The sequence below is a fragment of the Bufo gargarizans genome, chromosome 5 (genome assembly GCF_014858855.1).
Source record: "Bufo gargarizans isolate SCDJY-AF-19 chromosome 5, ASM1485885v1, whole genome shotgun sequence".
In the NCBI taxonomy this organism is placed as follows: Eukaryota; Metazoa; Chordata; class Amphibia; order Anura; family Bufonidae; genus Bufo; species Bufo gargarizans.
This window is the reverse complement of record NC_058084.1, coordinates 96957791-96977821: the sequence shown is the minus strand read 5'-3', so window position 1 is coordinate 96977821 and position 20031 is coordinate 96957791.

Here is a 20031-nt window from a genome sequence, read left to right as displayed (position 1 = left end):
TGCATTAACTGTGTCGATATAATATCCATTATTTGGAAATACTGAGGACAATAGTATTCCTTCACAGTCTTTGCATGAAATTGTTCAGTTGGCCCATGGTGAAGACGTTTAGGAATATTAGGTTGCCTTGGTACAGTAAACTCTTTTAGCTGGTATTTTTCAACTAAATTAATAGTGGTAGCAAGAACTCTTTCAAAGGACGTGTCACATCGTAACTTTTGTATAGCATCATGGGTCCGTTGTACACTTGCTAAAAGTCCTGATATGGTTTGTTCTCTGCCTTGCAAGGCTACATTCAGGCATTCTAAGATCTCCAGATGCTAAGAGAGATTTGAAGACCTAGTAGAGTTTTCCCTTGCCTAAATTGTTGTAGTAGGCCACGTGCACGTGGATTTATACCTCCACTACTTCTGGTATTTGCAATTTCTTCAAGTGTTTCCAAAATCAGCTGGTAATTATCCAGAATTTTTTTCACAGACTTCACTCTAACAGTCCAGCGTGTTGGGCACAATGGTTTAATATGCAAGACTTTAACAGGCCCTTCAGCTTCATGATGCACAATTTCTGAAAGTGTGGTTCTGCATTTCATAGATTGCCCAAAGAGTTTGCCAAGATCTTGCAAACACATAAGTGCATCTTCAATTATTGGACATTGATGTGCTGCAGCCTGCATAACTAAATTTGTGCAATGTGCACCGCAATGGACATAAATGGCAAGTGGATGTTCCTGCTTGATTAAAGGGATTCTGTCACCTCCCCTCAGCCAAAAAACGATTTAAAAGCAGCCATGCAGCACAGCTTACCTGGATTAAGCTGTGCTCTTTTATCTTGAAATCCGTCCAGCAGTTAGTGCAAAAAACGACTTTGATCGATATGTAAATGTGTCCTGAAGGTGCCCAGAGGGGCGTTTTTTTCTTCTTAGTGAGCCCAGTACCCCCCCTCTTTCAGTGCCCAGCCCGCCTTCCTTGTACTTTCTAACCGCCGCCCCCAGCCTGCCACAGCCTCTCCTGCCTCTCCTCCCCCTCCCTCACGCCGAACGAAGTCTCGCACAGGCGCAGTAACCACTGAGGGCTGCGCCTGTGCGATCATCAGGAGACTGAGGGCAGGAGCTTCATCCTCGTCACTGGGCATGCGCCGAGCCCAGTGACGTCCGATGTTAGCTCTTTCCCTCAGTCAGCCTGGTAGGAAGCGCAGAGGATTGCCGATCGGCTGCTGCACCCTGCGCTTTCTCCAGTCTGCCTGCCACAGTGAAGACGGCCAGCGATTTCTTTCCCCACCCTCCCTTCAGGAAAGAAATAAGTATTTGTTGGGGTGAATTAGGTATTATTATATTAAGTAAAGGCAGGCAGACTGGAGAAAGCGCAGGGTGCAGCAGCCGATCGGCAATCCTCTGCGCTTCCTACCAGGCTGACTGAGGGAAAGAGCGAACATCGGACGTCACTGGGCTCGGCGCATGCCCAGTGACGAAGATGAAGCTGCCGCCCTCAGTCTCCTGATGATCGCACAGGCGCAGCCCTCAGTGGGTACTGCGCCTGTGCCAGACTTCGTTTGGCGTGAGGGAGGGGGAGGAGAGGCAGGAGAGGCTGTGGCAGGCTGGGGGCGGCGGTTAGAAAGTACAAGGATGGCGGGCTGGGCACTGAAAGAGGGGCGGTACTGGGCTCACTAGGAAGAAAAAAACGCCCCTCTGGGCACCTTCAGGACGCATTTCCTTATTGATCAAAGTCGTTTTTTGAAGTAACTGCTGGACGGATTTCAAGATAAAAGAGCACAGCTTAATCCAGGTAAGCTGTGCTGCATGGCTGCTTTTAAATCGTTTTTTGGCTGAGGGGAGGTGACAGAATCCCTTTAATGCCTGGGCACCATGATATTTCCCAGCCATATTTGAAGCTCCATAATATGTTTGCCCTCCATTGCCCATTACGGCATAAAGCATCCTTGACAATCTGTGCGATTGCAGATCCACTTGTTTCATCAACTTGATATAAGCCTATGAAGTCCTCATGTGGGTGCAAGTCTTCATCAACATAGCGGATACAGAAACTTTCTTGTTCTTGACCAGCTATATCTTGTGTGCCATCAACAATAATTACAAAAACATTATTCCCAATCTGTTTCCGAATAAGGCGTTATACGGTGTGAGACGATAACTTCAAAATCTGTATTCTGCTTTGTGTGATATCCAATTTTTTAGATAAGACATATCATCTGCTCGTGCAAGCAGAAACTGTTTAAAATTGCCATCATTGTCTTCATGGCCACGAAGAGGGAGACCTTGTTTTGCCAACAGGGCTATTGTTTGTACTATCTTGATGAGACACAGCCATGCATCATTCTGTTGCTGTTGAACTTGCAGTGAAAGCTGAGCATTAATGGGTTGCAAATCTTTATGATGCAATAGTTGCTTTATAGAATATGTATGAGCAGAACAACTCTTTTCAATAGCTTTTTTCCAATTTTTAAAGCCTACACACACACAAATGCTGGCTCAGTGTTCTTTTTGAGTTGAGTCAGATTTAGGACGGCTGCTTTAGCACAGTAGAAACATAGTACCCTTCAAGAATAAAACTATAGTGCAGCCATGGAAAGCTTTGGAAACAGCACTCTTGAAAATGTAGAACACGCTTCTTTGCCTTTTGCGTTACAATGGTCTGAGCTGGAATTGTTTTGTAGTCTGGTTGATTTGTTACCACTGCCATTCGTAATGTTTTCTTATCATCAGCTGGAAGAGAAATGCATTTTCCTTTTGTGTATGTTTTAGATTTACTATGAACATCTACAGTTTTTTTTCCATTCTGACTATCTTCACTCAAACTGACTTTTAAGGTTCCAGAAAAAACTAAATTTAAATGAAAAATCATAATACTGTACGATAACAAAAGATTTAGATCCCCCCCCGCCGAAACAATAATCTCCCCTTATATATCATTTACTTACAGTTCTGAAGACTCGGGGGTGCTGGCTAGCTTGGCCTCAGGGGTGCTGGCTGGCTTGGCCGGGCAGAAGGAGTGTGGGAGACTGTGAGGCCTTTTTCTCCAAGCTGCTCCGGATCAGTGCTCTGGGCAGCTGGGCTCCGGGCTGGAAGTGGGCACAATAAGAAAAAAATATTTTTCATTACACCTCAGGTCAGACCATCAATCAGACCCCCAATGTTAATCAGACCTCAGCTAACAGCCCCAATAATATCCCCAATGTTAATAAGACCTCAGATCACACTTCAGCTCAGACCCCAATATTAATGACCCCCAATCAGACCTCAGATAAGAGCCCCATGCCTCATAGCAGCCTCCAGTGCCTCTCATCAGCCCCCCAGCGCCTCTCATCAGCCAGTAATAACAGAACCCCCAATCATGTGCCAGTAATAACAGACCCCCCCAATCATGTGCCAGTAATAACAGATCCCCCAATCATGTGCCAGTAATACCAGGGCCCCCCCAATCATGTGCCAGTAATACCAGACCCCCCCAATCATGTGCCAGTAATACCAGACCCCCCCAATCATGTGCCAGTAATACCAGACCCCCCCAATCATGTGCCAGTAATACCAGGGCCCCCCCCAATCATGTGCCAGTAATAACAGACCCCCCAATCATGTGCCAGTAATAACAGACCACCCCAATCATCTGCCAGTAATACCACCCCCCCAATTCATCTGCCAGTAATAACAGACCCCCCCAATCATGTGCCAGTAATACCAGACCCACCCCCAATCATGTGCCAGTAATACCAGGGCCCCCAATCATGTGCCAGTAATACCAGACCCCCCCAATCATGTGCCAGTAATACCAGTTACCCCCCAATCATGTGCCAGTAATACCAGACCCCCCAATCATGTGCCAGTAATACCAGACCCCCCATCATGTGCCAGTAATACCAAACCCCCAATCATGTGCCAGTAATACCAGACCCCCCCAATCATGTGCCAGTAATACCAGAACCCCCCAATCATGTGCCAGTAATACCAGGGCCCCCCCAAATTCCCCAATCATGTGCCAGTATAATACCAGGGCCCCCCCTATTATGTGCCAGTAAAAAAAAAAATGAAGTATTGTATACAGTTAAAAAAAATTATTAACACTTACGTATATTTTGGAGCGATGCGATGCAGGCCTCTTCCGGCCTGTGTCCCGACTCCAGCGATGTACGGCTCAGGCGGCGCGATGACGTCATCGCGCCGCCTACGCCGGCCTCTGATAGGCTGCCGGCCTAGTAGTGCCGGCAGCCTACCAGAGGAACAGGAAAGGGACACACCTCCCTGCCCTGCTCCTCCACACAGCCTTCTGTTTGTATCGCTGTCCTGAGGACGGCGATACAAACAGAAACAGATCACTATAGAGATGAGCGCTTCGCTTCCACACTGGAAGCGCTCATCTCAGTGCCTGCCCCGCCGCCGCCGCTGCACAGTGCCTGCCCCACACTGCCGCTGGCCTGGGGGGGGATTTGACCAAACCTGTCCCCCCCGCATTATTTCCAGGGGGATCCGTCCCCCCCGTCACCCCCCCGCTTCCTACGCCCATGTGTGTGGCCGTTTCGGTGAGTCAGACAAAGAAACAATAAAAAAAAAACAGCAGGTGGCGCTATACAGATAACAGTGGCTTGACTAAATTTTTAATTACATGCAATTACAAAAATATTCAGATCCAGGTGCAGGTTTGAAAAATGTAGAATATTTTTCATGGGACAAACCCTTTAAGCACTCTATATGCTGGCATATGAACGTCATGTAAAAAAGTAATGGTATTTAAGCTTCACAAGCTTGCCTCCACTTACAGTATTTGTTAAAAGTCTTATGACCGTTTCAATGTTTTGTGGATCTGGTATCGTGTGTTGCATAAAGTGTCTATGTTTTTTAAGGGAGAAGAGGCGGTTCACATTATATACATCACTAATAATATAGCTTATGTACAAAACATTCTGAAATTGTTCTTTGATGGCTTCTTGCCGTGTCAAATGTTTTCAGCTGCATGTGGTGTCTATTTATCACTAGGTCACACACAAGGGTGCTGATCTACACCTAACTTTGGGTTAAAAAAAATCTAAATGTGTGGCAGCGGCATCACCCTACGTCTGCTAGTAATCAGCTAAGATAGCCATCAATTCCATGACGCTGTCAGTACTTTCTGCAATGATGTATTTAGGGTTACACTACTGTCATTCATCTAAAGGTAAAGATGTGTATTTTACACATGTGTAACAATGTAGAAACAAGGGGGTTTGGGGAATAGTGAAATCTGTTATGCATTTTCTAGCAGCTCACACAATAAAGACCACTTGTATATGTTATTCTACGCAACCTAAAACAGGTCTCAAGTTTTGTTTCTTGATTTTGTGTTGAAAACTGGCTTTTTTGAAAATCAAAGGATTTGGATCCAAGAGTCGCTGCATGATTATAGTGCAGATAAAGACTGAAATAGGCTGTTTTTAATTACTGTTTTATTATTTAGTGCATCTAGGAATGAGGAACGTTTCTTTTATATTTCATTCCTGCCATCTATTTCTAATGGCAACTAGCAAAATATAAAAATCATGAATATTCATGGATACCTCCACATGATTAACTAAAACTAAATGCAAAAAACAAATGGGGTCATTTATAAAACTAGTATAAGTTAGAACTGGCTTAGTTGCCCATAGCAACTGCAGCAAAGCCGAGCGCCAAGTGCCAAGGAGGCGGCAACAGGCTTGGGTCCCTTTAAGAAATGTTTGTGACGCCAGTTGCAATGAAGCAACAATGGAACAGAGTCCCTTTAAGAAATAGTGTTGGTGGTGGTACCCAGGTGTATGAATGACCAAGTGGTACAGGGTAGCCTACAATGTCCCTTAATGTTTGTGTCACGGTGCTCCTACCTGGATACGCTGGACCCCAGGCATTGGCTCCAAAACAGAAAAAGGGGGGTTGTTAACTTGGGGATGAAGAATCAATTGAGTCCATACCTTTTGAAGAAGTTCAATAACAGCTTTACTTTGCATAACCGTTTCTCCAAACGGTTTACAGACTTTATCTTGGTCTCAGCAGGCTTTGGCATTAAAACTGTGGAAGGCAAACTCCTCTCTGCTACATCTGTTGCTCTCTGGCTCTGCTGTACTGACAGGCTGGCTATAGAACTCAGCTTCTTCTTTATGCTGCACTTCACTTTGTAGCCTGATCTGTCTCTAGATTTGTCCAGGGAAAACTCCTCCTGACTTCTGAGGCTTAAAACTGTGGCCTCTATGTCCAGCAAAGCTAAAGGTGCTCTAGCTGGCTTGCTTTGCTTAGCTGGGGCCCTTCCAACGGCGACGTGCCTAGCCCTTGCTTCCTTCCCCTAGCAGGGGGTAAGCAAGACTCTCCCCTAGCAAGGGGGTAAGCTAAACTGACCTCTAACTAGTCGCCTCCCCTCCTTAGAGGGAGAGTTAGAATGGAAAGAAGGGTTCCATTCTCTCTAACTGTATCTCTGCTATTTACGCTGCCACCTGCTGGTGAACCAGACACACTACACTTAAACATAACAGTTGCAAAATATGGACCTGAAATAAATACACATGATGACACGAGGTTAACCAACAATGACAGTAGCAAGATGCAAAGGTGGTAATGCCACTCTGGGGTGTTACACACCCAATCAGATCCCACCTTTCATTTTCCAAAGGAGCTGTAAAAAATGAAAGATGGAATCTGATTGGTTGATATGGCAACTAAGCCATTTGGCTTTCGGGGGAAATATATGGAAAGCGTAAAAAGTTTACGCTACAGTGATATTATATCATGTATGTAAATGCATGCAATGGGTATTTCCTAATCTTAAACAATTTATTGAAACAAAAGCCAACAACAGTGGTGGGTATACCCCCACAAAAAATGTCAATGTCTCAATAACTTGTCATGTGGCCTTGAGCATCACTTACAGCTTGACAATGACATCTCATGCTGTTCACAAGTCAACTTATTGTCTGCTGAAGCATGGCATCCCACTCTTCTTGGAGGGTGGCCCTCAGGTCATTCTGGGGTACATAGTCGAGAGCCTCTACACAGAGACTCAGCTGATCCCATAGGTTTTCAAAGGGACTCGGGTCTGGAGAAAGTGCAGGCCTTTCCATTTGAGGTCCCCCAGTCTCCAGCAGTCGTTCAGTAATGATGCAACCTCAAAGAGCTGGCGTATTGTCATCCATGAAGATGAAATTAGTCCTGTTTTGCTCATGCAGCGGCACAATTAGTGGATTAATGATCTTATTCAAGTAGTATAGGCTTGTCACTGTACCACTCACAAAGTGTAGTGCAGTTCTGTATTGACTAGACACACCTGCCCACACTGTACTGTAACACCACCACCACCACCAAAGGCTTGTCTGGTGACAACACTGGCTGATGCTGTACGCTCTCCTTGACATCTCCAACATTGTTGGCTGCCATCATTTCTGCTCAACATGAATAGACTTTTATCAGTTAACAGCACTGAGGCCCACTGGTCCCTCGTCAAATGTAGATACTCCCTGGCCCATGCAAGACGATGATGCCTGTGCCTGGTGGTGTTGTCAGGTACCCTTGCAGGTCATCTAGCACGCAGACCATGCTGATGTATACAGTTTTGAAAAGACATGTGCATTCACAATTTTGGAGAAGATCACATTAAGCTCACCTGTCAAGGTTAGAGTGCATTTTAGGTTCATCCTGAATTTTCACCAACGGGCCAAATATCTCTAACTTTTTGTGAGTAGTATATAGTTTTGTGGAAAAATATTCAGCAAAACTCATAATTTATGTGAGTGGTCTTATCAGTAAAACCCTTCCCAGCACACACACACAAAGAATGCTATCCATCACTGATAACAGTGCCTCCGTGTATAAAGTAACTCCGAAAGTGAAGAGATTTTAATTTATAAATTTCAAGTATTGCTAATGTTTTTTTACCACACAGCAGCAGGAGGACTGGACCAGCACACATAGAATGATGCTGGAGAAAGAGATGAGCTTTCAATTTTTTTTAAGCTATTGCAGGGCTTGTCCAAGATTTTAATTTATATCGGACAAGCCTTTAAAGTCTATAATAAAATATATATAATTTAAAAGGGTTGTGCAGGCAGTATTTATTGATGACCCATCTTCAGGATAGTTCACCAGTATCTGATCTGCGGGGTCTGACATCTGGCACCCCTACAATCAGATTTTTGAAGATAAGGCAGTGTTCCATGCAAGCGCTACTTCTTCTTTATTACATTACATGTTCACTTAAATGGAGCAAGCACTTGTAATTGCTGTCTCTGCAAGGGAGATGACGAGTATTGTCATGAAAAGGAAGCAGTCACATGGAGCGCTACCTCCTCTTCAAACAGCTGATCAATGGGGGGTATTGGGTGTTGGATCCTTGCAGATCATATATTGATGACCTTGTCAAGAGGATAGGTCATCAATAAATACTGTCTGCACATTCCATTTAACCCCTTCTCATTGGGTTTTTAAAGATGTGCCCGCACCAGAGTGAGCACCATAGCATCTTGGTACCTGCTGTTTTCCCAAAATAAAAATAAACATCATAGGCATTGCTGTGTCTGAAATGCCTATACTATTATAATAAAAAGAAACATCCCATATGGTGAATGGCGTAACAGAAAAAAATCAAAATGGCTGATTTGCAGTTTTTTCATTACTTCACCTCCCTCCAAAAAATTGAATAAAAAATGATCTAAAAATCATACACATCTCAAAACAGTATTAATGAAAACTACAGACCGCCCCGCAAAAAATAAGCCCTCATACAGCTCCATAGACATAATTTAAAATGTTTATAGGGGTAAGAATATGGCGATGAAAATAAAAAAAAAATTCCCAAAGTTTTTATTTTTATTTTCTGTATTAAAACTATACAAATATTGTATCATCATAATCATACTGACCCAGAGAATGAAGAGTACAAGTCAGTTCTACCTCATGATGAACGCCTTAAAAACAAAAGCCAAAAAACTGTGGCAGAATTGCATTTTTTTTTCCAATTCCACTAACATACGGTATGGATTTTTTTTTCCTGCTTCCCACTACATCCTATGCAACATTAAATGGTGCCATTAGAAAGTACAACTTTTCCTTCAATAAACAAGTCCTTATACAGACATGTGAACATAAAAATAGTTATGGCTCCAAAAAGGCAAGGAGTGAAAAATTAAAACACCAAAACTGGAAAATCGCTCCGTCAGGAAGCAAAATATTTAAAAGTTCACTTTTTTTTTTGCCTTTTTATAGCGTCAGTAATGTTTTTTTCAAAGCACAAGATGCCAGTAGGCATGGCATTTATGCTATCGTTTTTTCATAGGCTTATCCATAGAAATTCATAAAAAAATTAGATGTTACAAAATAAAAATAAAATGCCACCAAAAACATACGAAATATACTTTAATGTGTTTTAAAACTGAAGAAAAGTGTGCGTGCATGAAGGAGCTCTAAGTAAAGCTTCAGTCACACAGGCAAATTATATTTCAGTGAACTTGTAAGGAGCCCTATCATGCCACTCATAGCAGTCTATGGGACCTTACGTACCTCCATATGCCTCCAATGAATACAACAGAATTTTTTGGGGAGCAAGCTTAATTGAACCCTATATTAAAGAATGATTTTCCCCTTGAAGCAAGACACATAGGCACCAAAGACTTAATAAAATATTCAAGGTCAAACCTTATTTTGATAGATTCTTTAGTTGGAGCTATATTTTACATTACGTATTATGAAATTCTGAAATATGTTCTAATATGAGCAAAGCCAATTGAGCAATGTAGAAGTCAGACTTTAGTACTCACAAGTTTGACGAAATGATGCATATCTTTCATAACGTTTCAACAATCTGCAGGAACAGGATGAAGCATTTGTGCTTCTGAAGTAGACCCAAGACAAAATGATCTATAGATTTTTCCTTTTCAAATATGTACACATGATATTATACAACATAATGCATGATTTCTACTTGTACATAGGAATGTAACAGTGTAGCTTTTAATTATACATGTGGTTGAAATATGGATAACCAGGGCATCTGAAATATGTGCCATATTAATTCAACACATGTCATGAAATGTAAAACACATGCATGTTAAGAACAAAACGAAAAATAACAATTAAAAGGTCAATGATAATATACACTTACTGACAAAAAATAATGCCCCCAAATAGAAATGTCTGATCGCTGCAAAGCTCAGTATATATTAGTACCACCTATTAAATCATCCAAAGGATGAGAGTATGTGTGCCAAAGAGTTATAACACAACCAATTGAAACAAAAGACACACATGTACAATTATAACACAAATATTTTATTAAATAATAAATATAACAATAGACCATAGACAATGATAAAATGAGTAGCAGCAGTGCAGACAAGCGCTGCGATAAGCAACTCAGCTGCCTGACTCTGGGTAAATGACTCCAAAAGAGGAATAGAGAAACAGTGTATGCTGCACTGAGCAGGCAATATAAGCCCTACACCCAATACACGTACAAGCCTCCAACCCCCACAGATAAACATACAACAACTGCAAAAATCGGAGCCAGAAAAAAAGGTGAAATAACAGCACCTATAGCTAGCCCATAAGCAGTATGGAGGGACAACAATAGTAGTAATAAACGTTGAGTCGGGGTGCGCTCTCTGCCAGACCTGGGTTTGTTCCAGCTGTGCCTCCTATCAACTCTAGGTAATATGTTATAGTATATTTTTTTCTTATTCAACGTTTATGACTACTATTGTTGTCCCTCCATACTGCTTATGGGCTAGCTATAGGTGCTGTTATTTCACCTTTTTTTCTGGCTCCGATTTTTGCAGTTGTTGTATGTTTATCTGTGGGGGTTGGAGGCTTGTACGTGTATTGGGGGTAGGGTTTATATTGCCTGCTCAGTGCAGCATACACTGTTTCCCTATTCCTCTTTTGGATTTTTGGATTCATTTACCCAGAGTCAGGCAGCTGAGCTGCTTATCGCAGCGCTTGTCTGCACTGCTGCTACTCATTTTATCATTGTCTATGGTCTATTGTTATATTTATTATTTAATAAAATATTTGTGTTATAATTGTACATGTCTGTCTTTTGTTTCAATTGGTTGTGTTAAAGCTCAGTATCTGATTAGACACCGGGTCTTGCCACAAGAGGGCATGAAATTGCTTCCCTTGCTGCCCTATAAAAAGATTCTCAGTAGCTTCTTTTGGGTAGTGTACCTCTTGGTGAGAGATCCTTGACTGTTAGACATGCCTCTATGACTCACTCAAACACATTTGGCCCAGCTGACATACTTGGAATGGGGGACATTGGACTGAGAGAAGTAGGATGGTGGTTTGCCCACCATCTAGATTGTTCTGACCTAACTGTTAGGAGGTATCAGGAGCAGTAGTTACGTGAGGGCATGCACACACGGCCAACAGGCTCCAGATAGCCCAGACTGACTACCAGTAGAGGGGAGCATTTGATTCGCCAACAATCATCAGCAGCTGCCAAAGTTTTTTTGTCCACCATCCAGATACAGGTGGCATCTTTATTACACACCACTGTCTCTGCCTGGACCATTTCCAGGCACCCAGCAGAAGGAAATTTGTTGTAACAGTGCCCTCTGCTTGCCCTGCTATTGACAGCTAGCCACTGTCGCTTTCGAAAAGTGGACTGCTACGGACTGGAACCATATCATGCTTAGCAAGGAATCCAAGTTCTGTTTGGCATCTGACAATGGTTGGGTTCAAATATGGAGGCCTCGTAGTAAGCACTTCAATCCTACCTTTGCTGGGGTGCGACACATTGCCCCAACTGCTGCTGTGATGATCTGAAGGAAGAGCCATCGTGTATGGCAGTCGATCACTTCTAGCAGTGATACGAGGGACAATAACAGCTCAGCAATATTTGAAGGACATCCTGCAGTTACATATGTTGACTCTCATGGCTTCCAACTGGTATTTTTCAGCAGGATAATGCTTGTTCACACACAGCAAGGGTTTCTCAAGAATGTCTCCACCAGATTGCAATGCTTCCTTGGCCTGACAGATTTATTGCCAATAAAGCATTTATGGGACCGGCTGAGACACCAGCTTCAGCAACCTATGAGTGTGCAGGCTCTACAGGCTCAGCTGCAACATCTGTGGGCAAATGTGCCAGAGGATACCATATGGAACCTGCATGCTTCCATGCCCAACCCTATCTCTTCTTGTATGCAGCAGGGTACTAGAGCCTCCTTTCAGTTGTACAGTTTTCCCCAATAAACATAAACTTTTGCTTTATTATTGTAATCATTTACATCATTACATTCACACATAGAAAGTTTTATTCAACTCCTAGGTGCATTTTATTTGTCAATGAGTAACTACAGTTACAGTAACTGAAAGAGTGATAAACAACTGCAAAATGCTGAAGCGATAGACATAACTAAATAAGTAAGAAAATACATTAACCCCTTTCCTCCACAATGACTTTTCATTTTTTTATCCTCACCTTCCCCAAGATGTATTGGGAAACTGGAAAATATATTACAATATCAAAAGGGGATTTGCACAGCTTTCTGTGTTATTAGTTGAGTAATAGCAAAGGCAATAGATCAGAGAAAGTACTTTGGAAACCACAATGTGCAGCAGGCCTGGAGAGCAGTGGGCATCAATACTGCTGGGGCTTGGAGACATATACACACCAGAATCGGTGTTGTGTCCCTGGAATGTCTAAAGAAAAAAACAGAAGCACAACCACAAATAGTTAAATACCATCCGACTCCAAGTATTCCTGCAACAATTTATTTCTACTTACAAGATGCTAGTGTAAAAACAGCACGTAGTAAAGGTTAAAACTTGTCTGTAAGGGCTCCTTGCGGCCCACATACAGTGGGTCCGCAATACACGGGTGTGTGCACCCCGTGTGCACCTCGCACCACGGATGCTGACCCATTAACTTGAGTGCTTCCATGGGTTTTCTGTCTGTGCCTCTGCACCGCAAAAAAGTAGTGCGTGCACTACTTTTTTGTGGTGCGGTGCGGTCCGTCAGATGGGTCAATGGGTCCGTGATCCGCATGCGGCTGCCCCCTGGTCGGTGCCCGTGCATTGCGGACCACAAAGTGTGCATGAGCCCTGATACTGTGTTTGTTTCTTGGTCACCGGTCACCCGACTTAAATGGGTTGTATCATCTCAGACAAAAAAAGGAAACATATCGTTAGGATATGCCCCTAATGTCTGATAGGAGCCGGTCCCACCTCAGCGACCCACACCTATATTTAGAATGGAGCCTGCAAAGTGAAGGAGGGCGCAGGCACAGCCTCCCCCCCCCATTCATTCCTATGGGGACGCTGAAGATTTTGTCCAAAATAGCTGAGGTAGCGCATGTGCAGTGCACCCTCCTTCACTGTGTGAGTGGGACCCGCCCCTATCAAACATTGTGGACATATCCCAGCTACATGCCCCCCATTGTCTGAGGTGAGACAACCCCTTTAAATTTCACCCCCTAGAAAGCTCCAGATTAAGCCTACGAGGTGAAAGTCAGGTAATGAGTGACCATGAATCAAGTGCTGTATTAGACGTGTTTCAAACTTTACTACGAGCTGTTTTTACACTAGCATCTTGTGAGTAGAAATAAATCTGTGCTGGAATACTTGAAGTCGGATGGTATTTCACTATTTGCAATTGTGCACTTGCTTTTTCTTTACAGATTCCAGGGACACCACTTTGATACTAGAGTGTATGAACTGTGCAAGGGCTATTTTTTGCAGGGCTAGGCTACATTCACACGAAATTTCCAAAATTTTGCGGACCCATTAATTTCTATTGGGCGTCAAAAGATGCGGACAGCACACAGTGTGCTGTCCGCATCCGTTGCTCCGTTCCGCGGCCCTGCAAAAATATTAGAACATGTCCTATTTATGCGGGACGCACATGGGCTGGTATCGGTGTTTTACGGATCCACAAAACTCCACGTTTGAGTGAATGTAGTCTTTTTTTTTTTTTTTTTTTATATATATTTTATTGATTTATAATGCAAAAATTCATATACATATTACATTTATAGTATTATAAAATCCTTCAGTCCGTAGATTTCTGATTTGCAACATGATTAATAATAATTTCATACAAATATCCATGCTTATGGAGACAACAGAAATACAAATGGAGATCTCACTTGCTGGGGGAAAAGCGGGATACGTCCGGCATCCACAGCCTAATGAGGCAAAGCAAACGCACAAAACATCCCTCTTGGCATATTATTGTCTATAAAGGGCAGAGATCAGGGGCCCGCAGCCCGGGCGGCCACCAGGGAGCGAGCGCGCACCCCGCGCACTCTCCCCCGAACATGGGTGAGAAAAATTGACAGGATTAACAGCCATGTAACCATTCACCCGATACTCACATTAACCGTACGTAGCGGGCTTACGGCAATCTTTGATCGCAAACATTTCATAAGACAAACTTGGGGGTCCAGCAGTCTTCTATCACAGTGGTAAAAGAACCTACATATTTTACTGCCTCATCCCCATGTGGTTAAAATTAAAAAGTTAGTGCCCGGCTTAACCGTACCTCACATATGTCCACATTAGTGTCTCATATATAAAGGGACTCAACTCAAATATCACTCGGTGATCACCGGCATTTGAGGAAAATGTAAACAAGAACACCACCTAAAACCGGCTCTGTCCCATTAAGAGAACACCTCATAACACCCATACAACATGTGTCATATCACTGCCTACAGTCAAACCGCATGTCTGACAGAGAGAGCCGCATCCTAGGGCACACCCAGTCACCGGGCCGCCCAAGATCCCGAGCCCCGGGTCCCCACCCATAAACCGCACAGTGCTATGGTTTGATCGAAAATTTTAGCCATTATTTAATGCCGGAAGGTCCCGCCATCCTCCAGCATTCCTAGAGATGCTCCAGTACCCAGATGTAACTTCACCTCCTTTACCATTTACGATTCATATAGAAAAAACAGGACTAATAAGATCGTCCCCAACCCACCCCGCCGACCCCCCCCCCCCCCACCTTGCAGGGAAAATATAAGAAATTTTTTTTTTTTTTTTATAAAAATAAAATATATATATAAAAAAGAATTAAATAAGAATAAAAAATAAAAAAAAATCCAAATTAATTAGTTAGCCTTGTCCCAGTCTACCCACAATTTGCCCCACTTTAGAGTGAATGTAGTCTTAGCTGTAGTATTTATTAACACCATTCGGAGGTATGTATGACTATTTGTTCATTGTTTATTCTGTTTTTTAGGAGGAGAAATGACCAAAAAATATCCATTATGGTATTCTTTTTTTTTTTTTTTCATTACAGTGTTTAATTTACAGACGCAGATTATGCTTGTTTTTTCTGTGCTGATTCTCGTGCGGAAAAACTGCAGTGTAATTCAATACCAGCAAAAGTTAATAAGATTAGACAAACACCATACATAATAAATGAATTAGAGCTCATGTATAGTGATGGCCTTGCGGTTCACCCGGCGAACATGCAAACATATGGCGATGTCCACGTGCGCCATATTCTTTTGCATTGTGCCGAACACATTCATCAGGTGGGACAGGACAGCCAATTGAGTCGTTTCAGCACATGGACACACCCCCAACCCTATAACAGAACCCGATCTGGCAGCCATTTTACGTTATGTGTTTTGCCAGTGTAGGTATAGGTTGCATTTTGGAGCAGGGACAGGCTGTTAGGAACTTAGGGACACCAAATGCTAGCTAATAGGGCCACAAAAGTCCTTTTAAGGACTGGTAACGTTGTGCTATCAATAGGTGTGATACACAGAGGGGTGTGATATACGTATAATATACTTTCTAACATAGAAAGTATATAATAGTGCATTTATATGCTTCCAGAAAATACTTATTGAGGGCTGCGATCTATCAGCTTCCACAAAATAGTGATTGAGGATTTCCATAAACCTGCGTCCACAAAATTACTGCTTGAGGGTGATATACCAGCTTCAACTAACAACTGATTGAGACCTTCCATATATCAGCTTCCACTAAATAGTGATAGAAGTTTTCCATATATCTACGTCCACAAAATGAATGCTTGTGGGTGATATATCAGTTTCAACTAACAACTGATTGAGGCCTGCCATATATCAGCTTCCACAAAATAGTGATAGAGGTTTTACATATACCTGTGTCCACAAAAATACTTCTTGCGGGTGATATACCAGTTTCAACTAACAACTGATTGAGGCCTGCCATATATCAGCTTCCCCAAATACTGCTCTTCTCTAGGGACTTTGGCACAGAGTCATTTTGAAAATGACAGGAAGAGGCAGGTTGTTCCGCAGGGGTGGTAGGGGTCTGACAGGTGCACTAGGCCGGAGCCTAAGTGGGAAGTTAGAGAAGGTGCGTGTGATTATGTCAAAGGACGCACCAAAGTTGGTTGAGTGGCTCACTTAGCCTTCCGTTTCCGCACCCTCCTCATCCTCTGTATCTGCACCCTCCTCACTCTCTGCTGTTCTCCCCCCCAAAGACACCACCACCATAGCCCCTCCACTTGAGTCAGAGGAATTGATTTCCCATCCATTCCCAGACATTACTGATGCACAGCCATTCTTGGCATCGGATGAGGAAGAGGAGGTAGCAACAGCCACCACCCAGCGGTCTGATGACAGTACCCAGATCAGCCCAAGGAGGGTGGTCCCCGCTGTTGCTGCCTACTCCGAGATCTCTAATGTCAGTGGTGGTGAAGGTGACATTGACGTGACGATGGACGTCACTTGGGTGCCCAGAAGAGAGGAAGAGGAGGGAAGTTCAGAGGGAGAGACGGAGCAGCAGATAGAGAGGAGAAGGAGGAGAAGCAGGCAGAACTCGCAGTGCACAGGAGGCAAAAATCAGACTGCAAATGTTTCTGGAGCGAGCCATAGTGATGAGCGGCAGGGGTCATATTCAAATTTTTCGACATATCGCGAATATTTCATAGAATATTCATAGAATATTCGCAAATTCTAATATTCGTTAGGAGTAGTGTTGATTGCAAATTTTTGTGATGAGAATCAATGAGATAGTGAAAACTCATATCCGATGGTATATTCTAAGGGAGTAGTATGCCAAAGTGGAAAAACTGTACAGATTTTTTTTAAAAAGGACGAATATTCTAAAAAACGGATATTCGCAATATTCAAAAACAAGAATATATAGCAATATAGCGAATATAAAAAAAAACAAATATAGCGCAATTTAGCTAATATAGTGCTATAATCTTCTTTGTCTAATAGTTGCAATTTTTTGAAGTTCAGATTGGAAAAACTATAAAAAAAAAAAAGATTATAGCACTATATTAGCTAAATTGTTCTATATTAGTTTTTTTTTTGAATATTCGCTATATTGCTATAGATTCTTGTTTTAGAATATTACGCTATATCTAATATATTCGTTTTTTTAGAATATTCTTTTTTTTTTTTTAATCTGTACAGTTGTTTCACTTTAGCATACTCCTCCCTGACAGTCCCCATCACCATGAGAATGCCTGGGGGTTAGAATATACCATCGGATATCAGTTTTCATGAGGTCATTGATTCTCATTACAAAAATTTGCATTAGGAAAATGCTCATTATGAAAATGCTCATTGCGAAAATTCGCAATCAACACTATTCCTAATGCAGACTTCTCATTGGCCCACAAGCTAGAAGCAGGGAGGGTTCATGTGTACTGATTAACAAAAAAAATCTTGTTGATTCGAAATTAAGAATATATATGACTATATTCTAAATATTCGCGAGTTCTCGAAGTGCCGATATTTGCGATAAAAATTTGCGATTAGAATATTCGTGATCAACACTAGCAAGCCATCCACCATGCACAGTCAGATCTTGCGCTCCCAGGACGCCGGCACATGGCTCCTCAGTATGGGCTTTTTATAATTTGTCAGCTGCTGACAATAGTGTTGCCATCTACAGCCTGTGCTGTCAACGCATAAGTCACGGTAAGCCCAACACTCACCCTGGGACGACCGCCTTAAGAAAGCACCTGGCCTCCCATCACCGAGCCCAGTGGGAGCAACGCCGTCAGAACCCACAAAGCCACACTCCCGGCGCTCCATTTCCTTTGTTCTCCACTCCACCTTTCACCATGCCATCGTCACATTCATCTGGCACAAGGCAGGTTTCCATGGCCCAAATGTTCGAGTGTAAAAAAAAATGATGACGCCGGATAATCCTCTCGCCCAACGGCTGACTACTGGCTTGTCGGAACTGCTAGCCTGCCAACTACTGCCATATAAATTGGTGGACTTGGAGGCCTTTAGAATTTGTAGCCATTGGCACACAGCAATGGAAGGTCCCTGGAAGGAAATATTTCTCCCAGAAGGGCATCCCTGAACTATATGGCAACGTTCAGCAGCAAGTTTATATATCTCTGGCACACAGTGTCGGTGCCAAAAAACATCTGACCTCAGACACGTGGTCTAGCAAACACAGGCAGGGAAGGTACATAACTTTTTCTGCCCACTGGGTGAACCTTCTGACGGCCATCAAGCGTGGCACCCGTGTGGATTTGGTGTTACCACCACGGATTGCATGCAGGCCTGCCTCTTCTCCTCCTACTCTATCCTCCGTCTCCTCCTCGGCTGACTCCTTTTCCACTGCTACCGCCTCTTCCGCTGCACCCCCCAAGCTCCCCAGAACCTATTCGACATGCCAGGTGAGGCGTTGCCATGCTTTGCTGCGGCTGTTGTGCCTGGAAGCCAAGAGCCACACCAGTCCTGCACTGCTTTCAGATCTACTGTCACAGGCCGATCAGTGGCTAACCCAGCTCAATTTGACAGTTGGTAAAGTGGTGTGCGACAACGGTGCTAATCTGCTGAGGGTGCTAAAACAGAGCAAAATGACACACGTCCTGAACTTAGTCGTGCAGCGATTCGTTGCCAAATACCCCGGGGACCAGGACGTCTTGCGGCAGGCCAGGAAAATCACTGACCATTTTACACAGCCATGGCTCGCCTTGCTGATGTTCAGCGACGACACCACTTACCCATCATACGTCTGATTTGTGACTGCCCGACGCTCTGGAACTCCACCTTGTATATGCTTGATAGGCTGCTCCAGCAGAAACGTGCCGTTAACGACTACCTGTACGAACTCTGCGGCAGAACAGCTTGGTTTCTTTTCACCGTTCCAGTGGCTGCTCATGAGCGACACATGCAGACTTCTGCGGCCATTTGATGAGATCACCAAACTGGTCAGTCGCAGCCAGGGCTCCATCAGTGACATTGTACCTTACGCCTTCTTTCTGGAGCGTGCATTGCGTTGTGTCATTGATCAAGCTATCGAGGAGCAGGAAGATGAGGAAATCGCAATGCTGAATGAATTCCCAGGGGAGGCTAATCCATCTGAGACAAGTCAGCAGGAGTCTGAAGAGGAGTCAGAGGAGGATGGTGGCTGGGGGGAGGAGGAGGAGGAGCAAGAGGAGCAGGCTTTAAACTTTTCGGGTATCTCTGGTGTTGTCAGTGGCTGGGGGGAGAAGACCGAGGATGACATTCTCCCGGGCGATGAGCAGGAGCCAGGGCGCTCCACCGCTTCCAATTTAGTGCAAATGGGGGCCTTCATGCTCCATTGTTTGAAGAGGAACCCCCGTATAAAAAGCATAAAGGTCAAGGACCTGTACTGGGTGGCAACGTACTTAGACCGCCGGTACAAACATAGAATGGCAGACATGTTACGAGCATCACAGAGGGCTGTCAGAATGCAGCATTTCCAGGCCTTGCTGCGAGAGATGCTGCATTCTGCTGTTGCGGGCACTGGCAGAGGCATATCCACCCACAGCGAAACAGGTGCGGGTACCAATCCTACCGCGCCAGCAAAAAGAGGGCGGTTTAAAGATGTGTTGGTCACTTCAAATACAAGATCATTCTTGCAAACAACCCATTGACAGCCGCCCTATGGATCTAGCCTCAGGGAACGCCTAGACAGATGTTAAAGATGTGTGAATTTTATTCTATATTTTTTGTATATCTAGGACTGTAATGAGTTAACTTTTTCTTTTTCCAAGTGCCTTCCTCCCACACCTCTCTCTTTGTCTCAAGCTGGAGAAGGGAGAGGGGGGCAAAGAGCTGTGCTGTGGGAAGTGTCTGATTTCTCAT